General features: G+C 32.8%; 2 pseudogenes; one reads left to right on the forward strand and one right to left on the reverse strand.

Annotated features, from left to right (window-relative positions):
- Positions 1-272: 272 nt before the first annotated feature.
- Positions 273-1,540, reverse strand: LOC146932782 (uncharacterized; annotated as a pseudogene).
- Positions 1,541-7,429: 5,889 nt separating this feature from the next.
- LOC146932783 (tetrahydroberberine oxidase pseudogene) lies at positions 7,430-9,341 on the forward strand (annotated as a pseudogene).
- Positions 9,342-14,242: the final 4,901 nt, after the last annotated feature.

Genomic DNA, 14,242 nt, shown 5'->3' on the forward strand with positions numbered 1-14,242 from the left:
AGAAAGTGGATTTTTTAGATACATTGGATAATGTATGTATCTAGTCAAGAACCTAAACCAAATACATAAATTATTTAATGTATCTAAAAAGTCAATTGTTTCTTGTAAATAAGACCGGAGGGAGTATAAAATTAGGGTTAAGAGGAATATGATTGAGGGTTAAGGTGGGTTTGGGCTCGGTTAAAATAAAGTCTTTTTTTTCCTTTCCATTTTGGGCCTTGTGAGAAACAAGCCTGGAATTTTTTTTTCGTAGAAGCTAAAATGAATTATATTACCACCACAAAAAGTCCTTCCTAGCATAAGACATGCCAGGAGAAACAGGGTTTATACAATATTTACAAAGGTCACCAAACTAAAGCGGCGACAGAAAGAAACAGACAAAAATTAACCAATGCCCAAAATAGTGAAGGGTGAAAGCCACCATCCATGATAATTTAGCTGAAGCGATGGAAACTTCGCCTTCAACCAGAAATAAGAAAGCGACTTGATTTTATCAACCACCTGCAAAATTGAACATTGGTTTCCGTTGAAGAGCCTATTGTTTCTTTCTTTCCAAATCTCCCACGTTGTTGCAAACTAAATAACCTGTAAAATGGATTGACGCGCCTTTGCTAGAACACCAAGAGCTGTAAACTGAATAAAATGATCCCCTACCGCAGAAGGAGTAACTGACGATACATTCAGCCAATTAAAGATATGATGCCAAATAGAACCGAAGATATTACAATGTAAAAATAAATGTTCAGAAGTCTCCTCAATACCACAACCAGAAACACACAAAAGGGCATCATTAGTAATCACCCCACGGCGAAAAAGATTGTTCTTCGATGGTAACCTGTCACGAAACAGACGCCAAGCAAACAAAACAACCTTTAAAGGGATGTCTTTATTCCAAAGAGAAGAAACATACACCACACTAGCAGTCGGAGGCTGAGTAGTAAGCAACTTATATGCACTTTGAACTGAATAAACATGAGATGTTTCTAAATTCCACAGCCACCTGTCTTCTTTGTCAACCTGCAAAACCACCATTCGAAGTAATGATTTAAGTTCCCCCACCAACTCCTCCTCCCACACAAACAACTCCCTCCTCCACAAACTCACCTGACCGTCATCTCCCCAACGTAACTGACACATATCCGCCACTGACGCCTCCTTAAACATCGACAGGTCATATAATCTAGGAAACCTGACTCGAAATGACACGTCACCTACCCAAACATCCGACCAAAACAACGTATCTATCCCATTCCCAACAAAACAATCGACGCTGCCCGTAAACCACTCCTCCCTACGCAACACCTCTAAATCACGCCACCACATGGAAGCTAGACGCCCCCTCCCCTCAATCTCCCATCTATCAAGCCATACCTAGCCGACAACACCTTAAACCACAAACTATCCCGCTCCACTAACATCCGCCAACACCACTTCCCTAATAAAGCTACATTAAACTCCCTAATTCTCCTTACCCCCAAACCACCAACCTCCTTACTCCCACAAATGGTGTCCCAGTCAACCCATGATATTTTCCTGTGGTCCTCACCCCCCCCCCCCCCCCCCAAAAAAAATTTTAAAATAGATTCAATAGAGGAGATGATACCTGCAGGAGCTCTGAAAAAGGAAAGCGCATAAACAGGAATAGATGACAAGACAGACTTCAATAAAACCAGGCGACCACCAAAGGATAAATGTTTGGAGTTCCAGCTTGACAGTCTAGACTTGATACGGTACAGAAGCGGTTCCCAAAAAGCCAACCTTCGCGGATTTCCCCCAATGGGCAGCCCCAGATACACAAACGGAATAGAGCCCATCTTACAATTTAAGACCAAGCCTGGAAAAATTACTACTAAGATTAATAATAATAATAATAATATTTTTTGGAAGACTAATAATAATAATATTTTTTTAACAACTAATAATAATAATAATAATACTAATAGTAGTAGTAATAATGGTTCATTCGGGTTACTCGGGTTAGTTTGGGTTCCAACGGGTCCACAATGGCCACCCGAACCGAACTGAATATACCTATAATAACCCGTAAAATTCACCCGATCAACCCGTAACCCGTTTTAACCCGAACCGAATGTCTAAATTTATATCGGGTTGGTCGGGTTCATTCGGATTGACCCGTATTTAACCAAAGAGTCTTACTCACAAGTGTACTAATGACACTTTTTAAGAATTCATAATTTTTTATTAAAATAGCTAAATTAGTTTAGCTAAATTGAGCTAAACATTAAGAAAATTTAGCTTCTTTCTAATTCTCTTTTAGACATTAGAATATCCTCCCGTTTTTGTTTTCTTTCGAAAAGTTGTGGCAACCATCCATAACTATGTTAAAAATTAGAAGGAAAAAATGGGCAAGTTGTTGGTAGCATCTACAACTTATCCTAAGTTTTATTTTAAGATACACCGATTATTAAATATAAAATTGACAAAGTATACCATTTTGATAAAAAAAATATCACCGATGAAAATAATGGTAGAGTTGTCAAAATACCCTCAAGCAGTGGCGGAGGCACCATGGGGTCAGGGGTAGCCATGGTCCCCCCACTTTACTAAAAAAAAATATTATACTACTAGTATACATTATTATATGATTCTATTTTGACATAGTCAAGAATATGGCCCCCCTTAATATTGTTTCTTCTTCTTGTTCCCTTTTGCTTACCTATTGGAACAAATCATCATCTGCATGTTAGCTTAGCTCTCTCTTTCTTTCTTTCTTTATTTAATCCATATTATTAGACTAATCTCATTGTTACTAGTATCAGCAGTGTCCAATAAACTTTCTTGTTTCATCATTCTGCCCGTGCTGTGTAGTGTTGTGCTTGCTTTATTTAATATTAATCCAGTTTAATTTTTTTTTTTGTATAAAAACAACCATTATTCATATATTGATTTCTTTAAAGAATTTTCCTTTTGGATTGATATATTTATATTTATTTGCACTATTTTTAAATTGAAAACCCTGTGAAATATTCTACTTTCTCTAAATTTAATTTAAAAATTGAAACTTATATATATATATATATATATATATATATATATTGTTTCTTTATTAAATTATACCTACTAAGACTTGGTTCCCCAGATGTGTAAAACCTGGCTCCGCCCCTGCCCTCAAGTTAAAAAAATTCCTTTATTGAGTCCATTAAGTCGCATATATTTTGTCCCACCGTTTGAGAAAAAAATTGATCAGATAAAGGTTGAGTTGAGGCTAGTTTTAAATTAGAGGTTTTTTAGGCCTATGTGAAAATGGACCCTTTACTCTTGGAGTTTTTTAAACCCTCTTAACATATAGGTTTGACCAAATTTTTAGCCCCTAAATTAAGTACGTCTGTCATTTTCTTCAACTTTTACATAATGCCATAGTGGCAGCCATACATTCCCATTACATAGTGCGATGCAGTTGATTATATAGAAAAATCACATGGCTAATCACTTGGACTAAGCAATATATATATTTTTGGGTAGATAAAGGGATTTTTTTTAGTTTGCAATGATATTGGTATGAACTTTCTAACTTAGTAATGACTAACATCGTGCAGAGTTTCTGTAAGACATATGTTAATTCTCCTCAACAATCATATATTCTCTGTACGTAAGAGCCATAAATTAAACTTTTGATTACTTGATTAAAGAGCTCAAATCTCTTACTATTTAGACTAGTCAATTGTTGAAAAATTGGATGTGTCTGATAAACAACAACATAAAATATGAACATGATCTGAAACTAATTGCAGTTAAATTAATAATTTAACTAATTGATCATGCACTTTCTTTATGAAACTTTTAGCAGGTATCTACAACCACTTCTTTTTATAAGAAAAAGATATTTGTGTGTCAAAATTTTACATTTAACCCTTTGACCTATTTTTATTTTTTTATTAAAAGGACAAGAAAAACAAACTAAAGAAATGATCTACCTAAACACCCTAGAGATATCCACAAATAGGGTAATATTCAATGGGGTAATAGTCACTTTGGTCCCTGAATGTGTAGCAAGTAGTCATAATAGTCCTTCAATGTATCAAAATTCTAAAATAGTCCCTGATTGTCCACTTTGTTAGTCAAAATAGTCCCTAACGCTTAAATAATCTCTTAATACTCACAATAACTCTTTTTATATAGGGACTAAAATGACAATAAGTAAGTACATATAAGGACTAATATGATAATAAGTAAGTCTATTGAAGGACTAATATGACAATATTAACGAAATATTTTAATATGAAGGACTATTTTGACTAACAAAATGTACAATCAGGGACTATTTTGAAATTTTGATGCATTGAGGGACTATTGTGACTATTCGTTCCTCGTTCAGGGACTAAAGTGACTATTTCCTCAATATTCAATTGAAGAAATTCACATCTTCAAGGAAGAGAAGAGAGCTTTCTAATGAAAAAAGGAAAAGTTATGAGTGGATGAAAATCATTATGTCTGGTATCAGAAATCAAATCCAAAGTTGACTGAGAGTCATATTTTATGTGGATAGACTGATAACCAAGATCCTAGATTAACAGAAGTCCACTTCAAATAGTCGAAAGTTTAACCAATAAATTTGAAGATATACCACAAAATCTAGAAAAGTCACAAATCCAAATTACTCTATTGTTTATCAAGAGACCTTCAAAACCATCATTACCAAAAGAAGAGTCGTTCATATTCACTTTAACATAACATTCAGGAAACATTCGAACGAACTTGATGAGCCATATGATATTTGTTAGTGAAACCGAGCGCACAGACTATAAAATAATGACAAGCGAATATACATACTATTAACTAAGCCCAAGTGTCTTTCGTCTCATAATCACTATTTTTTATAGATCTCTCTAAGTGACATTAATTGTGAGTCATTGTGATTCAACAAATCTCATTTTCTTTCTTCATCTCCAAATTAGGGTTCTAATCATCTTCGTTCCTCTTAATTCTTCACCTTCTATTTCTTCCAATTTCTTCTGCATCAGCTAATCTGCACAAAGCAGGACCGCAAAATTTTCTTTGGACAAACATGAACTACAAATTATAGAAACAGAAACAAAAGGATACTACCAAATATGTACGTGCATATTTGGTAGTTGCGTGATCACGGACAAAAATACATTATAAAAAGATTTTAGTTCTCAAGTACAGAAACACGTTTCACTATAGGACATGATAATTGAAAACCTTTGGCCCCAAAAATATACGGTATCAGCTCCTGCATATGAACATCATCATCATGGCCACAATCACATGGCAATTATTAGCTCTTTAAAGCAAAATAACAATTTCCACTCACAATGAACAAAATGTTGTAACCTAACCCAATCAAAAACTAAATCACAAGTGATTTGATTTGGTTACAATTAAGTTTAAAGAATTTTATTTTTTATTTGAATTAAAGTTGAAAACAACTCACGCCCACCCATGCCTAACTTGTCTCCCATAGTATATTAATAGATTTAATTAGCACACTTTAGTTAATCTATTCCCCACAACTAGAAATTCTTTTATAATCCCTACCAAAAAAAAAGAAATTCTTTTATAAATCTGTAGCATCAATGCATCATACGCAGAACATAACCGACGAAAAATGGTGCCTCTACGCTCATATTTAACTATTGTACTTTTTTTTAAGGAACTATTCTACTTTTTTTTACAAATGAAGAAAATATTGTAATTTTTTTTTTTGAAAGAAAGGAACTATAGTACTTTTATTTTTATTTTTTATAGTACTTATGATGCTGTTTTATTTTCACTTGCATCTTCAGCAATTGATACTAATATTTATATACTCATGAAGATAATAATAATAATAATAATAATAATAATAATAATAATAATAATAATAATAATAATAATAATAATAATAATTTATTAATATATAATTTTTTTCGAAGGATATTAATATATAATTATTAATTGTTGTTTAATAATAATAGTTATTTATCATGTTATTATTTTTTTGAAGGATTTATCATATTATTATTATAAATATGATTTTTTTATTATATATATATATATATATATATATATATATATATATATATATATATATATATATATATAGGGGGCTGCTAACTTACACCCACCTAAAAACACTAAGGTGCAAGTTAGCAAGCTACATCCACCTAAAATTATTAAGGTGCAAGTTAGCAGCCTACACCCATTTGATTATTTACACTCATTTTTATAAGTATTATTAAGATGCAAGTTAGCAACCTTCACTAATTTACACCCACTTTCATCATTCCAAATATTGTTTACATAAAAGATTGTCTTTATTACATGTTTTGTACCTTAAGCATGTCATTGTTTTTTTTTGTTTCTTTTTTTAAGGATTTTTTTTAAGCTAGTTACAAAATTGCCCTTCTAATTAAAATTAATTAGAATATAAACAAAAGGGTGTTTTAGTAAATTATAAGTGAGTGCAGCTTGCTAACTTGCACCTAGAGACGAGGGATAATCCAAATTCAAACCTTGACATGAAACAAACGTTGATGTGGTTTTTTCCCGGGGAATCGAGGTGGGCCGGTGAAATCCAGCCCCACACTGTCGTATTATAGTCATGTTGATTAAAGAGACAAACAAGCTTATCAAACATTGTTAACACATTTCCTTTTCTCTGTATTTGTTTATGATGTTGTAACAATGATTAATATGAAATATTAAACTTTTTTTTTTTGCACTAGTACCACCTTAAATATGAAACATGTTTATGTAAACGAAGTAATACGTGCCATCTAAAACTCACATACATAACTGCAAGAACCTGACTACTAACATCCAACCTAATAATATAATTCCATTACCAACTGAGCTAAGACATTATGGAATAAAAATGTTTCTTATAGATGACAACATAAATAAATATGGAACATATGATCTCAAAATAATTGCAGTTAATTACCCATTTGTCTCTTATTATAACACCGTTGTCGTACTATATATAGTGATGTTGATTAAAGAGGCGGAAAAAATTATCAAACATCACAAACACATTTATTTCGGATTGGATTTTTTTTTTTTAGTTAAAAGAAAGTTAAATTAAAAATAAAGAGATACAAAGACCGGAGGAACATTAAACCTGACCCAGGTACAACCTATACGGGGATTTAACATTATAAAACAATAACTAATATGAAATATGAAACATGTGCGTTTAGAAAGGAAGAAAAAAATATGGAATATGAAACATATTTCTTTTATTTGCACTAGCACTGCCTGAAATAGGAAACATGTTTATGTAGACAAAGTAATAAATACCATATGATATTTACAACATAATTGCGATGTTCTAAGTGAAGGTGTCCAACTCAATATTATCGATATTGTCAGTTGAGTTAAACTTTACAAACTAAAACATGTTTTTTAAGGATTAAAACATGTTTCTTATAGATGACAACATGGATGAAACATATGATCCCAAAATAATTGATGCAGTCCACTTTCTTTATACCTCTAAACTACAAACTCGTTTATAGATTTGCAGCATCATATACACAACATCACTAACAAACAACATCACTAACAAAAAAATGATGCCTCTAAACTTATATTTTACTATTGTACTAATTACTCTCTTATTTTCATATACATCTTCTGCAATTGATACTCGTACACATGAAGAAAATTTCATTCAGTGCCTCTATAGTTATTCACATAACTCAACTTCAATCTCTGAAGTTGTGTAGACCAAAGCCAATTCCTCTTACACATCAATACTCCAATTTACAACTCAAAATCTCAGATTTGCATCCAACACAACACCTAAACCTCTTGTTATTATCACACCTAAACAGATTTCCCAAATTCAAACAACCATAATATGTTCCCAAATTCACAGCCTGCAGATTCGAATCCGAAGCGGTGGCCATGACTTTGAGGGTCGGTCCTATGTTTCTGAAGTCCCATTTATCATCCTTGATCTCACAAACTTCAGAGAAATTGAAGTAGATGTAGAAAACAGGACAGCTTGGGTTCAATCTGGTGTAACAATTGGTGAACTTTACTACACAATTTACCAAAAAAACCAAAATCTTGGTTTTCCGGGTGGTGAATGTCCTACTATAGGTGTTGGTGGACACATCAGTGGCGGCGGCTATGGAACCTTGGTTCGTAAATTCGGTCTTGCAGCTGATAATATAATTGATGCTCACATAATTGATGTGAAGGGTAGGTTTCTTGGCAGAGAAGCAATGGGTGAAGATTTGTTTTGGGCTATTAGAGGTGGTGGAGGAGCAAGTTTTGGAGTCATAATTTCATGGAAGATTAAACTTGTTCAAGTTCCATCAATTGTGACAGTCTTTAATGTTCCAAAAACATTGGAACAAAATGCAACAAAGCTTATTCACAAGTGGCAGTTTTTGACAAGTAGAATTGATGAAAACTTAGAAATTACTGTTATCTTACAAAGGGTAAATTCAAGTATAAAAGGTAAGTCAAAGTCAACAGTACAAGCTATATTTCAAGCCTTGTTTCTTGGAGGTGTAGATAAGCTCATACACTTGATGCAAGAGAAGTTTCCTGAGCTTGGTTTGGTTAGAGAAGATTGTGTTGAGATGAGTTGGGTTGAATCGGTTCTTTACCTTTATGGGTTTCCGAAAGACGAATCACTTGAAACGTTGCTCAACAGAACACTAGCTGCAAAGGATATTTACAAAGTAAAATCTGATTTTGTCAAATTTCCCATTCCTGAAATTGGATTAGAAAGAATATGGCCTATGTTTCAAGAAGATGGTGCCAAAGATGCCACGGTGATATTTCTTCCTTATGGTGGCATAATGGATAATATTTCAGAGTCTGAAATTCCATTTCCACATAGATATGGAAATTTATACCAAATCCTGTACTCGGTTTATTGGCATCAAGAAAGTGATGAGGTGGAAAAAATAAAAATGAATTGGATTGGAAAACTGTATAGTTATATGGAACCTTTTGTTTCAAAGTCACCAAGAGCTGCATATATTAATTATAGCGACCTTGATATTGGTGTGAATAACATTAATGGATACACAAGCTACAAACAAGCTAGTATTTGGGGTGTTAAGTACTTTAAGAACAACTTCAAAAGATTGGTAAAAGTGAAGACAAAAGTGGATCCTCTAAATTTCTTCAGAAATGAACAGAGTATACCTTCTCTCATGTGTTCAAAGGGACATAAAGAAATCTTTGTTATTTTTCTTTTATTTGTGTATTGTTTTTTAATAAATAAAAGTTCGCCATGGGTGTTATGCTAGCAATTGAGTTTGCTTGCAATCTAGGTGGGTGAGCGGGTATGCATCTTAGCTTGGTTGATTTGCTTGCAATCTAGATGTCAATAATATAATGTTTTCTATGCTGAATTGATGGGTGTTATGCTGGCAATTGAGTTTGCTCACGAAAAATATTGACATTGTCTGTGGATTGAAACATACTTACAATTGGTGACTATATATGGCCTACAAATCTCGCTCTACAGTTCCTTGAAACTTTGGAAACACTTGGCTCAATTGTATGTTTATTGCTAATAGTATGCAGTTTATTATATCTCACGATTCAAGAGAAGTAAAGCAATGTGCTGATAGGCTTGTCAATTTTGGCCTGCAAATGGACATTTATCATCGGTCGGATAACATTCCTCCGACTATTTTCATTAGAAATAGATTGAGTTTACTTGAATATAGATTTTGTTAGCCTATTGATATTTGATCATATCACTGCACTTCACCTTGGTTTTATCCGAGAGTATGTTTGGATGGTGTAATTGAAAAATTAAGCCTACTACAATAGAAAACAAACTTTGGCATATTGATTGAGATCAAACGTGTAACTAAACAATAGAAAACTTGTATGAAGTGGTAGGAATTGAAAAAAATACAATGACAAGTCAATATATTATGCACCAAATAACTTCCTAAATAAGGTACCGTTTGACCCGACTTTTTTTTTCAGTTTCTCTACATTTTTAAGGAGAAGTTAGGCCAAACATATTATCAATAAAGTACCTTCTAAAAAAAGTACTTTTTTTAGAATGCATAAAATTGAATGGAATGAGCTTTAACCAAAAGTTGTTGAATACTACTTCAAAAAACTACTTCTCGGCAATTTATTTCACAAGCATCTCTCTTCAACTCACACTGACAACCTTTTCTTTATTTTTTAATATTATATTTCAATTTGCTTTTTTTCTTCCATTTTATTTTATTTTATTTATTTGAACCGGTCCATTTAATTTTTTTTAATGAATTTTATTATTTTTTATTACTTATATATTAAATTTCAATATCGTTTAATCATCACAATCTGACAAATATTTTTATTTTCATTCTTCAAGCTCGCAAATATATACACACACAATTAGCGTTTAGAGTATTACTTTATGTCTGTCTGTCAATTTTTTTATTACACTAATGCGTATAATTTATTTTATTTTTAGTGTTGCATAATGCATATACTTATTTTTATAAAATCTTGATTTCAATTAAAAGTACAAGTATAGCTACCTAAACAAAATTATACTTATATATTTTGCACCTTTATATTGTAACAAACTATGCATATCTTTTTCTTATTAAAAAAATTAAACATATTTTTTTAATGACACCTCGACATGGCATGGTCATACTCATACTGGCCTCTTTGATGCCTTGCCTCCCAGGAATTCACTTCGTAAAAGATTGGCCAAACAACTTGGTTTTTCATCTTCATCCACTCAAGGATGTTCACAAGTTCATCCAGACAATGTGGGGAGGATGGATAGTCTCTGGAGAGAATAACAATTGAAATCCTTGATTCCTGAATTGCCATAATTAGACGTACGGTTCTCATGATTGTTTAATTCATTATCTTCATCGGAGAAGATCTTGATTCTCTTGTTGAGCAGAGCATGATAGAGACTACTAGCGAAAAACATCATACTTGTTGCTGCCATCAACCACTTTCATTCATCATGAATTATCAAAGGATAATATTATGGCTTCTCTTTAAATTTAATTTTACAAGTTTCAATTACCGAAAAGCTTTAATGACACGACTGTAGTACTCCCTCCGGTCACTATTATAAGCAAATTTTGACTTTTTAGGTTCATTCAATAAATGATGTATGTGGTCTATATTATAGACTAAAAAGTAGAAATTTGCTTATAATAGTGACCAGAGGGAGTATCTAATAGAATGTGATGTTGGGAAACTTTAAAATATTATGAAAATGACTCCATTATAATAATCAAGAAGCTACAGCAAGTAGACAAAAACAAAATTAAGAATCATATTAGCTGTCGAGGATCCGGAATTCCGGATCTTTCTGTTGGGTACAATTAACAATAGTAATCAATAGTCAATATTGTGTGAAACATGTATTAATTAAACAATAAATTACCATAGTATGGAATCCACGCGATTTGTTCTTGAATCCACTTAGACATGGCAACAATACTCGTCCCCATGGGTACCCGCCCAAACCCACACCGATTTGACGGGTTTTCCCCGCTTTAACTGTGTTTGGGTATGGGTTTGGGTTTTTCCCGATTTCAAAACACGGGTATGGGATGGGTAACGGGGTTATATGTACCCACCCCGAACCCATACCCATACCCGTCCCAAATGTAAAAAATTATTTTTTACCCCTTTTTATATAAATAGAAACACAATCCTAGATCATGATATGTAATTTAGTTTAATAATTCCCATGTTATAAAAATTGCTTTTGATTTTTAAAGGAGCAACCAAATCATTATGTTAAGGAAATGTTAAAGGGAACATAATGCTTTACAAAATTGTCATTGGGGTTGGAAAAAAAAAACTTTTTTTTATTAAAAAATAATTCACTGCGGGTACGGGGATGGGGATGGGATCCCCGAACCCGTCGGGGACGGGGATGAGGTTCGATTTCTCATCCCCGTTGAGTATGAGTAGGGTAACGGGTAAGTATATGAGAATAGGGTATGGGGATGGGAAGGTAAAACCCGTCCCCACCCCGCCCCATTACCATGCCTAAATCCACTTTTGTCTTTCCTTCCATTATAATATTATGAAAATGACAAAATATGTAGTATTTCTTTTCGTTATTCAGTGACAAAATATGTGTTTGAATCCTCTTTTTTGTTCTTGAATCCTCTTTTGTCTTTCCTTTCCTTTCAATGTTTGCCTTGTTTTTGAGTTAGAAAAATTAAACATTATGCTTTTATTCTCTCTACCTTTTTCTCTCTCCATTTTTTTTGACTAATGAAAAAAGAGAAAAAAGAACTTGTCACAAAAATTGTCTCAAATAGTTGTTCAAATATCATTGTTCAGAGGCTTTTCTACTTTGAGGGCCTATGTGAAAATGGACCCTTTACTCATGGAGTTTCTTCGGCCCTCTTAACATGAAGGTTTGACCAAATTTTTAGCCCCTAAATTAAGTCTGTCTATCATTTTCTTCAACTTTTACATAATGTCATAGTGGCAATCATACATTCCGATTCATAGTGCGATGCAGTTGATTATATAGAAAAATCATACGGCTAATCACTTGGACTAAGCACAATATATATTTTGGGTCGATAAAAGGATACTTTTTTAATTTACAACGATATTGGTATGAAATTTTCAACTTAACAATGACTAATATCTGTTAGAGTTTCTATAAGGTATATGTGGATTCTCCTTTCTAATAAGATATTTTCTATATGTAAGAGCAAGAAATCAAACTTCAGATCACTTGATCAAAGAGCTTGAGTTCCTTACTACTTAGACTAGTCAATTGTTGATAAAGCGAATGTGTTTGAAACACGACACCATGAAATATGAAACATGATCCCAAATTAATTGCAGTTAAATTAATAATTTAACCGATTGATCATCCGCTTTCTTTATGCAACTTTTAAAATGGTCTCCATGCACTTTAGCAAGGATCCACAACCACTTCTTTTTATAAGAAAAAGATATATGTGTGTGTCAAAATTATACATTTAGCCCTTTAATTTATTTTAATTTTTTTAATTAAAAGGACAAATAAAGGACAAGAAAATTATCTACCTAAACAGCTTAGAGGTATTCACAAATAGAATAATATCCAAAGAAATTCACATCTTCAAGAAAGAGAATGAGAAAAAATAAAATTTTGAGTGGACGAAAATCATTCTGCCCAATACCAGAAATCAAATCCAAAGCTGATTGAGAGTCATATTTTATGTTGATAGACTGATAACCAAGATCTCAGGCTAGCATAAGGCCACTTTAAATAGCTAAAAGTTTAAATAAACGTCTACCACAAGATCTAGAAAAGTCATAAATCCAAATTACTCCAGTGTTTCTCAAGAGACTGCCAAAACCATGATTACCAAAAGAAAAGTCGTTCACATTCATTTTAGAGTGATGCTATTTAAAGCGATCTTGAAATTTCAAGAAGCTTACGTGTTTGATTTGAAGAACAGGATAACGGTTGCAATTCCTGGTTTTGTGGCTAAAACGTGGGCCAGAGGGTGATAAGCAGCCAATCAGGAGTATTTGCTATGCATTCGCGAAATAAAACTTCGTTGTATTCGACATTTCCGTTCATTTTAATCTAACCTCTAGGGGACATTCGAGCGAACTTGATGAGTCATAATTAGGGATCTAATCTTGGTCCTTCGTCTTAATTCTTCGCCTTCTTCTGCTTCTTCCAATTTCTTCAGCATCAGCTAATCTGCACAAAGTAGGACCGCAGATTTTTCTTTGGACGAACGTGAATTGCAAATTATAGAAACAGAAACAAAATGATGCTACCAAATATATACGTGCATAAATTTATTTGCGTGGTCACGGACAAAAGCCATTATAAAAAGGATTTTAGTTCTCAAGTACAGATACATGATTCACTATAGGACATGAAAACCTTTGGCCCCAAAAATATACGGTATCAGCTCCTGCATATGTACATCATCATCATGGCCACAATCACATGGCAATTATTAGCTCTTTAAAGCAAAATAACAATGTCCACTCACATTGAACAATATGTTGTTAACTAACCCTATCAAAAACCAAATCACAATGATTTGATTTGGTTACCTTTAAGTTTAAAGAAAATTATTTTTTATTTGAATTAAAGTTGAAAACAACTCATATCCCTTCCTCCCTTAGTAGATTTAATTAGTACACTTTAGTTAATCTATTCCCCACAACTATAATTTTCTTATAATCCTACCAAAGAAAGAAAAAAAATTCTTTTATAAATTTGTAGCATAACATAACCGACGAAAAATGGTGTGCCTCTACGCTCATATACATCTTCAGCAATTATCTA

The sequence above is a fragment of the Medicago sativa genome, chromosome 4 (assembly GCF_051527215.1).
Source record: "Medicago sativa cultivar Bolivia chromosome 4, Bolivia_mono, whole genome shotgun sequence".
Classification (NCBI taxonomy): Eukaryota; Viridiplantae; Streptophyta; class Magnoliopsida; order Fabales; family Fabaceae; genus Medicago; species Medicago sativa.